At 43.1% G+C, this 12673-nt stretch overlaps 1 protein-coding gene across 24 annotated transcripts in view; it reads left to right on the top strand.

Annotated features, from left to right (window-relative positions):
• diaph2 (diaphanous-related formin 2) overlaps positions 1-12673 on the top strand; it is a 474147-nt gene that overhangs the window by 63528 nt on the left and 397946 nt on the right. The window lies entirely within an intron of this gene.

Raw genomic sequence — 12673 nt, 5'->3', positions numbered from 1 at the left:
AGAACGAACTTTAAGTATAAATATATATATTAGAAATGCTAATAATTTAAAGACTTTTTACGACATTAAGGACTAAAGACTTCCAGTGCTATCAACTGTTATATATTAAATTGAGGGCATAAAATAAAATGTCACATCTGTGACTGAATGTGTGAGTGAGTAAATAAATGTTGTGCCGAATAAAGGATTTGCTAGGAAGAGAAGAAAACAAAGGAAACAGGGTTTAGGTTTTCCCCATCCTTATATCTACTTTCATTAGATGTAATTAATGGCTCCTGATAATAAAATTGGGTCTTTGTCTGTTGCTGATGTTACACCATTGGACTTCCTTGTTTGGTGTAATTATGTTTATTAATGATCACCAAAGACCTACAGAGGCAGTTAATAACCATGCGTTTCTGTCTCCATTTTTTCATTCATGTTTAACTGTCCTAGATGTTTTGTAGGAAGGCTTCAGGTGATGGATTATTACAAAAAGTAGTTCCTTACATCTTTTCTTGAACATGCATTCATGTAGTTTCTTAATTAGTTGTGCATAATGAAAGGCAAAGTGGACAGAATCCTAGATTAAATGACTCTGTTTTGCATTTGTATATTATAGTACAGTATATGAAGAAGTTGGGGTTGTTGTTAGAAGATTCTCTTTATGTAATATTCCATAATATAGGAATAAGTTGGGATTGTTGTTAGAAGATACTCTTAATGTAATATTCCATAATCCTCAAATTCAGAACACTGACACTTTCAAAGTCTGACTCAGGCTTTTCAGTAGACCTCCATCCGCTAGTCACTAGTGTCTCTTCCAGTCTCCCACAAATCAATACAAGCTGGTGATGCCCAATTTCCGTCGTCTTGACTCTAACTTTGGGCAGTTGGATCAAACAGGTGCTTTACTGACTTTTAGTGGCTCTAGAGTGAAGTCCTGTCTGAACTCTTTTGTCATTGCTGCTATGTTTATAAAGGCCTCATGCAGATGTTGTTGTTCCTGCTAGTGATTAAGGGTCATATATTTCATGGATTGTATGCATTGTTACAAAGGTTATAATTTCCGTTAAGAATGAATTACTTCATAAGAAAAAGAATAAAGATTTTAAAGCTGCAGTCCGTAGCTTTTCCTCTTAGTCGCCATCTCTGTTTAAAATCCGCAATTGCAGTAATTCGCGGATTTATCAACTTTACGTGGGTTGTGCCTCGGCACGGCAAGGTGCGGATGAATCCAGTGTTTTGAGGAGAATGTGTCATTCACAGTGTGGATACTGTATTTCGGAATCACAGATTCTACTTTTTGGAAGTCTGACCAACATAAGAATTTTCACAGGAAAATGTCATCTGAACAAGTAACATCCATTTTTGTTCAGACCACCTATGGGAAAAAAATAATTGCAGTAAATCGCGCTGTTTAATCTAATGATCGCTTATGTCTTAGCTGTCCAGCTGAAAAAAAGCCATCTCTGAGTCCGTTTTGAACCTCTTCAAAACACTGAGTTCACGCCACCTTTCAAAAGCCCTTCCGATATATATCCTTGTTTTCGCATGGGACCGGTTGCAGTCTCTTTTTTTTGTAGCCAGTCCAAGGCCTTTCGCATTTTACGACAGGTGAAACTCCAGTTGTCACTAGTGATTGTCTTTGAACCTTTCTGGATCCGCCATCAATTTGCTATGTTTAATTATATCAAGTGCTGTGAGAAAAGGCTATAAATCTCCACCTCCAACATCCTCACACGCAATGTAGCCTACTAGCCTAGACACCTTTTTTATGTGTACAGATGTGACGTAATGACACAAAGACATGCTTGAATTTCCCGCGGAAATCCACCAGTAGGCTACCACTGGAATTAAAAACATTATTGCAAGCTTACCGTTTTGAATCTAGCTTAGGCAAGCAGATAGTTTTGAACCCTGGCTGGTTATGTACTTGCTCAATTGTACTTGGATCATTTTTAACCCCAAAAAGTTACTGACTGCAGCTTTAATGAAGACTCTGAAGATACATTAAAAAATATTTTTCATATTGCGATTAATAAGAATAATTCACTAATTTGATTGATTAATAATTAGTTGAAAAAAGTTGTAGAAGCTAGGATTAAATTACACTGTCCACTTCAGCAGAGAGAGAGAGTGTTGTCAATGGCTCACTAATTGCTGTCATTCAACCCGGCAGCTGTGGGCTATTAGAGGTCTTTCTTCCAGATGTTGTCATTATAATGGACTTGATCATCATAATGGCTTCTGAAAGGTGATTGGCTGTCACGGCTGGTCCTCATAATGCAGCCATTGTTCTTTCTGAGAAATGGTCTCTATGGTAAACTGTTTGCATGCAATGTAATACGATATATGCTAGTGGAATGACAAAGGTTACGAGACGCAAGCAATTTCTCTGTAATGTTTGTGCTTCAGAACAGAAATGGAAGTTAATGAGTGTGTCACAGTGCCCAATCTTTATGTCAGTGGATCTCTCTGATATAGAACCTGAATTGTTGTTGTCTCTTAAGAACATAACGAAATGGCTCTTTTATTTGCTATGTGTTCAAAAATGGAACGTCCTTTAGCCATGGATTGCTCAAAATATGTTATGGCATGATGATGTGCAGAATTCTGAGACCAAGCATCTGTGGCAATGAAAAGGGACGTGTGTGTGTGTGTGTGTGTGTGTGTGAGAAGTAGAGAGGGAATTGAAAGTGCCATACTAGCTGTGTTTGGGTATGACTCCATGGAGAGTGGCAGTGATAAGAGAATGCCGGGTGTAATGAGCCATATCCCATGCCCCTGCTTCCTGCCTACAGATGGGAAGAGAAATGCCCTGCTCTCCTGTCTGTCTGCCTTGCCCGTCCGCACCCTCCTCTCCTCGAGAATTCAGCCACTCTTGAGTTTTTCATCCCTACCTTAATTTTTCTGCCTGAGACCTCTGCCGGATTTTGTGGAGCTTCTGATGGCGTGCAGTAAAATCAACGAGGCGTCCTCTGCCTATTCACTCTGAGATGGAAAAAAGAGAGAGAAGGGAGGCAGAGAAAAGGACAGAGAGAGCACTGGACTGTCTTATTTCACAACCACTACCTTTCTCTTTCTCTCAGCTCACTGAATTTAATCCTCACAGGGGTGATTCCCGGCTACTACTGTACAGAGCGACCTGCTGCATAGTAATGTGATGCATTGGCCCAGAGTGCATGTTCTATTCCTATATCTTACACTTCCTGTTTCTCAGCATTTAATTCACATGCAGTATGCTGCTAATTTAAAAATAAATAAATAAATAAACTAGTATTTTGAATATGCTTCAATATAAATGTCTATATACTGGTCATGATGGTCAGCAAGTGAGGTTGATATTTTGTTTATATCTAGAACACACAAATGTGTATGTTTGTATTCTATATATATATACATAAATGTGTATGTATTTATGCATTTTATTTGTGTTCTAGTTATTTGTAAATATTATAGTTATATTATATATATTTCTTATGTATAATATAATTGTCACAATCCCAAACTCTGGAAGTTCCCTCTCTAGTCACCAGAGGGCACCCTCACCTGAATATTAATCCCGTTCATTACATTCATCTCCCTCAGCTGGTCTTACGCTAATCACCGTCCCCAGCTGTTCCCCATCTTCTGGGCTTTATAGCCCTCTCTCTCACTTCGTTCCTCGCGAAGTTTTGCATTACCTTTGTGATCATTTCTGAGCACTCATCTCCTATAATCTGTCTCTCCGGTTTGACCCTGTTTCTGTTCTTTGACTCCTCCAGTTTGCCGCCAGCCCACTTAGACCTTGCCTGGATTTCCGATTCCGATCTGCCCGCTGCCTGTCTCGACCCTTTGCCAGTTCCCCCCGGTCCTCGCCTGCTCGCTGCCAGCACCGACCCTTGCCTGTTCTATGATACACGATATTCTGGCCTGCTGTTCCCTAACTCTATCTGCTTTGCACTATTAAAAAAATCACTACAGAACTGCACATGGATCTCTCTGTTTCTGATGTCTCGCAACAGAAAACTTCGCCACAACCAGATCCAGCAGAAGTGTCTTCCTTGTCTGCCGCCTACACAGCCCAAGCAAACCAGCTCGAAGTTCATCATCGTCAGCTGTCACGTCTCACCGCTTTGACGGAGGAACTAGTCCAGGCAGTTCGCACTCTTCAAACGCCCCCACCAACACCCACACCGATGCCCACACCATCGCCCGTGCAACCGGCTGGGAATGTTCCTACCACCAGTCCTCGTCTCGCATTGCCGGAGAAATTTGACGGGGACCCAAGCAAGTGTAGAGGTTTCATTCTACAATGTTCCTTGTTCATCGCTCAACAACCCTCGCTGTATACCACTGAAGCTGGCAAGATTGCTTTTGTATGCACGTTGTTCACGGGAAGGGCGCTGGATTGGATAACGGCTGTTTGGAGAGAGGATGGCACAGCATTCACGTCTTTTGAGAATTTCCTTCAACGCTTCCGAGAAGTGTTCGAGCATCCTAAAGAGGGTAAGAGTGCGGGCGATCGCTTGCTTGAGCTCTCACAGAACAAATCTACCGCTGCTGAGTATGCTCTCAGATTTCGCTCCCTCGCCGCGCAGACCTGGTGGGTGAATGACACATTGAAAGTGATCTTCCGTAGGGGTCTAAATTACGAACTCCAGTCTGAACTAGCCTGCCGAGATGAGGGGAGGAACTTGGATGAATTTATTAACATTACCATTCAAATTGAAAACCTCCTACGTACTCGACGCGCTAAATCTCAACCCCGTAACATGAACTCTCCTCGCCCCAGCACTCCCGCTCCACATGATGACACCGAACCTATGCAACTCGGTGCCTATCATCTTTCACCTGAGGAACGCGAGAGGCGCTTGACACAGCGGTTATGTATGTATTGCGGCGAGGCTGGTCACCTCCGCATCACCTGTCCTTCACGTCCCCGCACTACAGGCCTGAGGTCGGTGAGTTCATTTTCTGATGCATCCATTCCTGAGTCTTGCTTGTCAGTATCCATTGTAATCACAATCCACGACCATGAAATCTCCACTAATGCTTTGGTTGACTCCGGAGCGGCCGGAAACTTTATCTCCAGGGACTTTGTTCAATCTAACAACATATCTTTAATCCAGTGTGTTTCCCCTCTCACAGTCGAAACCATCGACAGACGACCGCTGGGTACAGGGAAAGTGACCCACATCACTCAGGAGCTCCTCCTGCAGACAGGAATCCTTCATCGCGAGGTAATTCAATTTTATGTTCTCAACGGTTCTCATGTCCCTGTCATTTTAGGACTTCCGTGGCTCCGCAAACATGATCCCCACATCAGTTGGAGGTCCAATCAGATCGTACGCTGGAGTGAGACCTGCCACACCAAGTGTCTCAACCGTGTCTCTCCCTTATCTGTACGAGCACTGTCAGCACCCACCGAGTCTACTAGGTCGGCATGCCCCGAGAGGATCAGTCTAGAGGACCTACCCCGTGAGTATCACGACCTATTGGAGGCCTTCAGTAAAACCAAAGCTTCCACACTCCCTCCTCATCGGGCTAGCGACTGCACCATTGACCTGTTACCTGGTTATGCGATCCCCAAGGGCCGAATATTCCCTCTTTCACAGCCTGAGTCCGACTCCATGGAAAAATATGTCGAAGAAGAGCTAGCTAAAGGTTTCATCCGACCTTCCACCTCTCCAGCATCCGCCGGATTCTTTTTTGTAAAGAAGAAAGATGGGGGTCTTCGGCCGTGTATCGATTATCGAGCTCTTAACGATATCACTGTCAAGTTCCGTTACCCCTTACCGTTGGTACCAGCTGCTCTTGAGCTACTACGTACAGCAAGGTTCTTCACCAAGCTTGACTTACGCTGCGCGTATAACCTCATCCGTATCAGAGTGGGGGACGAGTGGAAGACCGCCTTCTCCACCAACACTGGGCACTATGAGTACCTGGTTATGCCGTTCGGCCTAGCAAACAGCCCATCCATCTTTCAATCCTTCATTAACGACGTGTTCCGAGATATGCTTCACAGAACGGTAATAGTCTACATTGACGATATCCTTGTTTACTCTGACACCCTAGAGGATCACGTGAGACATGTTCGAGCGGTTCTTCAGCGGCTAATCCAGCACCAGTTGTACGCCAAGATGGAGAAGTGCGAGTTTCACCAGACGTCAACGACCTTCCTGGGATATGTGATCAGTTCTGATGGAGTCGCCATGGATGATGGTAAAGTTCGAGCAGTCCTGGAATGGCCACAGCCCAACACCCTTAAGGAGCTCCAACGCTTTCTTGGGTTCGCTAACTTCTATCGTCGCTTCATAAGGAATTTCAGTTCCGTGGCAGCTCCCCTCACATCCTTGGTTAACCTGTTAACCATTGCCAGAGCGTCGGCGCACTGAAGCGGTTTTTTTTTTTATTTAGTTCAAATTTACTATCAGATTTAATGTTATACCTTGACAAACTATACATCATTAAAAAGATATAATACTCAAGATTCAGTATTTGACCACTATTGTATTCTGAGAAACTTATAGTGACAGTTATGTCTTAATTTGTGTCAGGAGTTATGAAATGAAAAAATGAGTCGATACCTTTAATATGAATTATGAGCGTCAGCTGGTCCATTCATAAAAAAACACTCCGTGCTGTCGTCATGACAGCGATTCGCAAAACATCGTCCCTCAGGGCTTTAGCTCAAAAATGTGCAGACTTGGAGAAATATTGATATATTCTCATAGATTCACATCATATTTCTATAGACAGGAATAATATTTATTGAATTTATACCCAAATGCGTCGATGTAATCATTATGATCGCTTCTTACTGAGATGTGCTGTGTTTTCAATTCATACCAATAGCCTGAGGGCGCTATATGCACAATAACAGTCCATATATGGACCACGAAGAAGACCCATAGTCATGTGACATTCCAGGACGTCACTGATACAGAAAGTAGCTGACAGAGATCGCTGTAACATGCAGATAAAGATGTTTTGAAGACAATAAACATGATTGCAATGATATTTGAGTTACCTGTGTTCTTCAAGCCATGCCAGGTATTTCATAATAATAGATTATATTTATAATGTAATGCTAATCGATATAGATTTCATCATCGTGCAGAACACTATAAATAATAAATTTTCCGTCGGATTTTTTTTTATCTGAAGCCAAATTAGATCACAGAAGATTATTTAAAACACTCGACTTGCGTTATAAAGTAAGTTTGGAGCACAAACATGGTTTTAATCTCATAAATGGTCGTGTATTGATGGTGTGCTAAGCTAACATGCTAGCTAGCCCAGGTGCACCTGCCACCAGCAGTTATTGTTTTATGATTTTTTTCTAAATAGGAATGCTTACTGAAATGTTTCAGTGCATTTGATACCAGTTTCAAATATTTAGTGAGAACTTTGATAAAAGAAATTAGGGTTTAAAACCCTATGGATAGCCTGTGAATAGCCAGTCGTTAGTAGCTATAATGCAGACAAAAGAAATGCATATTTAGAGCCATAACCAGTCTGGAGAGGTGTAAATGTGTGCAGGGGGAGACTTACACTGAATGGGGCTCGTTTGCACCACAAAATAATAGAGACAATAGACTGAATAGATGACTCAGAAGATGACTAAACATCAGTTTGCATTTTAGAGTCTAATCAAAATAAAGTAATTTGACATGATCTTGAAAAACATTTAACTAAATACAGAGTTTTAGACTTATCATTTGCAGATTTTAAATATAAAATGGTCACACATATGGCTTTAGCTGCAGTGCATTTCTAGATTGCTCCAGGGCCAACATCAATTTTATTTTTATGAAGATGTTTCATAAAAATAAATTTCTAATAACTTTACAAAACTTTGAAGCTATTTAAACATTTTTTTTTTCATTATGACAATAATTATTTCTACATTTACAATAAACTACTAGGTGTCAGCTTTCAAATGAGATCATACTTGTGCTTTTAGTGCAAAGGGTTCATGAACTGTATCTGTTTAAGTTTGGGTATGCCATTTCTGGGGATTTTTCAAAAGTGGCCTTGAAGGTTAACAGGTTAAAAAAGGGGCACACCGTCTAACTTGGAATGAACCCGCAACTCAAGCTTTTAACCTCCTTAAGCAGCGTTTCACCTCTGCACCCATCCTGTCCCATCCGGACCCCGAAGTTCCCTTTATGGTCGAGGTCGACGCCTCCAATACTGGGGTCGGTGCCATTCTCTCCCAACGACAGGGAACCCCTCCAAAGTCTCGCCCTTGTGCTTTTTACTCTCGAAAACTCAATGCCGCGGAGAGAAACTATGATGTGGGAGACAGGGAACTTCTCGCTATGAAGGCAGCCTTCGTAGAGTGGCGGGATTGGCTGGAGGGAGCTCGGCACCCTTTTACTGTTCTAACAGACCACAAGAACCTCGAGTACTTGCGCACCGCCAAGAGACTTAACCCCAGACAGGCACGGTGGTCATTATTCTTCAACCGATTCAACTTTTCGGTCACCTATCGTCCAGGATCCCGGAATGTCAAGGCAGATGCCCTTTCCAGACAACATGACCATGACTCTACACCGGAAGATCCTAGATCCATTCTATCTCCTGACCTCATCATCGCTCCCGTCCGGTGGGACATCGAGACGGAGATTGAGCAAACTAACTCCCAATCCGAAATCCCCTCAGCTTGCCCACCTAACAAACTCTTTGTGCCGGAATCGCTATGGAACCAGGTTCTGGAACAGGTCCACTCTCACCCCAGCCCAGGTCATCCGGGAATCACGGCCACCATCCAGCTGCTGCAGAATCGCTTCTGGTGGCCATCACTAAACCAGGATACAGTCAAGTTCATTCGGCTTTGCCCGGTCTGTAACACCCAGAAGTCATCACGACAACCACCAGCTGGACTGCTACAACCTCTTCCTATTCCTCAGCGGCCATGGTCCCATATCGCAATTGATTTCCTCACCGATTTCCCTCTCTCGGATGGCCATACCACCATTCTCTTGGTTGTAGATCGATTCTCTAAGGCCTGCCGCCTTATACCCCTGGCCAAATTACCCACCGCTCTACAGACCGCTGAATTCCTATGTAATCTGGTGTTCCGGTTCTACGGCCTTCCAGAGGACATCGTTTCTGACAGGGGCCTCCAGTTCACCTCCCGAGTATGGGGGGCTTTCTTTCAGACATTGCAAGTCAACGTCAGTCTCACGTCGGGTTACCACCCCCAGTCGAATGGGCAGGCCGAACGTCTTAATCAAGAAGTCACCCGGTTCCTCCGCACATACTGTCACGAACATCCAGAAGACTGGAGCCGCTACTTGTTATGGGCCGAGTACGCTCAAAATTCCCTCCAGAAGCATTCGACTGGGCTGACTCCTTTCCAGTGTGTCCTGGGTTTCCAACCACCCTTGTTCCCATTGTCCGGTGAACCTACCAATGTCCCGGCTGTTAATGATTAGCTACAACGTAGCGAAGAGACCTGGAACCAGGCACACGCACACCTCCAACGGGCCATTCGCAGCCAGAAGAAACAAGCAGACCGCCACCGTCGCCCCGGTCCTGTTTATCAACCTGGTCAGTGGGTCTGGTTATCGACCCGAGACCTCAGACTGAAACATCCCTGCAAGAAACTCAGTCCCAGGTATGTGGGACCCTTTAAAATCACTCACCAAATTACACCTGTTTCTTTTCGTCTCGCCCTGCCCAGACACTACCGGATTGCCTCCACCTTCCATATGTCTTTACTCAAACCAGCCGAGGGTCCTGAGGAGGAGGAACCACAGGAGCCTGGTCCACAATCCATCCTCGTGGAGGGGGAGGAGGTCTTCCGAGTTCACGAACTACTAGACTCCCGCCGCCAGGGCAGTACCCTTCAATATCTGGTCCGCCAGGGACATCCTGGACCCCAGTCTCGCCAACGACTTCCATCGTACATATCCAAAACAAACCCGCTCCTCCCCCACGTGGACGACCTCGACGGCACCAACCCTCTCACGCCAGGAGTCGTTCGCAGGGAGGGGGCTCTGTCACAATCCCAAACTCTGGAAGTTCCCTCTCTAGTCACCAGAGGGCACCCTCACCTGAATATTAATCCCGTTCATTACATTCATCTCCCTCAGCTGGTCTTGCGCTAATCAACGTCCCCAGCTGTTCCCCATCTTCTGGGCTTTATAGCCCTCTCTCTCACTTCGTTCCTCGCGAAGTTTTGCATTACCTTTGTGATCATTTCTGAGCACTCATCTCCTATAATCTGTCTCTCCGGTTTGACCCTGTTTCCGTTCTTTGACTCCTCCAGTTTGCCGCCAGCCCACTTAGACCTTGCCTGGATTTCTGATTCCGATCTGCCCGCTGCCTTTATCGACCCTTTGCCAGTACCCCCGGTCCTCGCCTGCTCGCTGCCAGCACCGACCCTTGCCTGTTCTATGATACACGATATTCTGGCCTGCTGTTCCCTAACTCTATCTGCTTTGCACTATTAATAAACTCACTACAGAACTGCACATGGATCTCTCTGTTTCTGATGTCTCGCAACATTAATATAATATAATATATAAATCAACCTCAATAATTGAGCAAATGTTGATCATCATCATCACCCATTCCTCCTTCCTGGAAAAGAATGGGACCCTGCAATAATCTTAATTTGATTTTGTTCACCAAAACTTTTCTTTCACATTCATGCCATTATTTTAATTATAGTTTATTGGCTGGTATTTGGGTGAATTGTGTTATACTGGGCTGATTAATTTTTCATCAGCTGGTTATTAACATATGGCTATCTTAAGCCTTCGGTTTAGAAAGAGCTATTTAAAGTTTAAAGTTTTATTCTCCTTGATGGATGGGAGTTGTTTGTTCCCCGGCAGGGAGAGGAAAATCTTCTTGAAATGAAAGGCAGTGAATTAAACCAGCAGCTCATTCAGTCCAACTCCTCCAACCCACAAATAATTTTCTGCATGAGAGAGGGAAAACAAAGGGATTTTTGGGCTCAAATGTGAAGTGGATGAGGTAATTGTTTATAGGTGGACCTCTCTGTGTGATTCTTGTTTAAAACTACTTGGCTTTGCCCAAGATGATGAATTTACCTTGTGTGCTGTAACTATTACGCCATTGTTCTTGATCAGCTGGTGTCAAGTGGATGCTTAATATACTGGTTCTGATTCAGTAGATGTCTCGAAGTCTGCAGCATATGTCTGTTTGATTGCAGGAGTGCAGGGAGTGGCTAATTCTCTTGATTACATCGTGAACTTTCACTGCTTTGAGTGTTGATCTTTTTGGCTCCTTGATATGGTTGGCCACAGCTTGAACCCATTGTGTTTGGCAGTTGTGAGTCTCTTCTCTTTGAAACAATTAAAACAGGATATCAAAGGAACATAATGATGTGGAGACCGATATTGGCTTTGATCCACCGAACAATGGTGTGGGTTTATTGCATTTTATGGGTAGAGGAGCTGATCCATCATTTTGAATCGGATCAGTAAATTAATGGGTTTGTGAGAACACGGTTAACACATTACTTTTTTATTTTTGTGTTGAGTATTTTGTCTTTTTCACTACATGATGATAACTGCCCAAATATTTGCCCAAACTTTTTAGCACACCATTGAGGATAAAAGAGGACAACCAAGGTGTTGTCTTGCTTTGTGAATTAAATAATAATTAGTCAGGCAAATGGGCCTCTGAATTTAGATAAACCCATTATCATGCACTGTTGCTGTTCGAGTTTCAAGGACTTTTTCTGGAGCTGAAATCTGTCGTTTCCCCAAACATGAAAATGCTGTCGTGTTCTCTCTCAAAGACATCCTCATACAGATCTGACTTAAATTAAATATTTTTGCTGGAGCCAGAATACAATTCTCAGACTGCAACATATAGTGTTAGGGGCTACACAAAAGAGGGATGAATTGAATAGCAGTAGCGCTTATTTTTCTTGTGGATTTTGCTGTTAGACAAATTGGCGTGTGAATGTTCTTGTATGTGCGGCTGTGAACTTTAGTATAGTCTTAATAAATGGCATACATATTTTCAGATTTCCTTCTGTAGTTAAATATACATAATACACATAAATAATACGAGCAGCTTATCTACGGAATAATCCATGGTACCATAAACAATGTAAAAAAAAAAGACCTATATTCTGTAAAGTCGATAATGACATTTTAACCTCTGCTATTTCTCATGTTAATGTTGTCGCAAAGTACATTTAGCACATTGTATTCTCCTGTGCTGAAATGTACATTTGCATTAGCAAAATTCTAGGAAAAGTTTCTCTGAAATGTAATTAAGGGGACAAAATATGAATAATTGCAGCTTCATCTTATTCATGCATTCAAGGCCTTAAAATATCCCTGTTTTTTCCTTTTTCTGAATAGGTGGGTCTGGCTTGAACATAGTGATCTTATTTACAAACAGATGCTATTGGTCTGTCTAAAGATTTTGGCTTTGCAGGGGAGGCGAGAGAATCTGGGAGGTTTTCTGCTGACCCTCATGGTTCGAAAACTGCTGATGGCCTCAAGTTGTTTCATGCATCTTCAAAACTCTGCCACACTGTTCATTTTCTTCATTTCGGCTTCATTTTCAGTTGAAAGCGGACATACAGTAGAGGTTGCTCCAACACAAGAGACACAGTAAGCCATTACAGACAGGAAGAAGCTCGGCTTGGAAAAAAAGATAATCATCTGTTTTTTTCCTCCCCCCTCTATTCTGAATATCATTAATGAAAATGAGC

The sequence above is a fragment of the Siphateles boraxobius genome, unplaced genomic scaffold (genome assembly GCF_051911475.1).
Source record: "Siphateles boraxobius isolate OS27281-9 unplaced genomic scaffold, OSU_SipBor_1 3, whole genome shotgun sequence".
Classification (NCBI taxonomy): Eukaryota; Metazoa; Chordata; class Actinopteri; order Cypriniformes; family Leuciscidae; genus Siphateles; species Siphateles boraxobius.
Note: the sequence above shows the minus strand (reverse complement) of the source record. Positions and strands in the feature narration are given on the sequence as shown.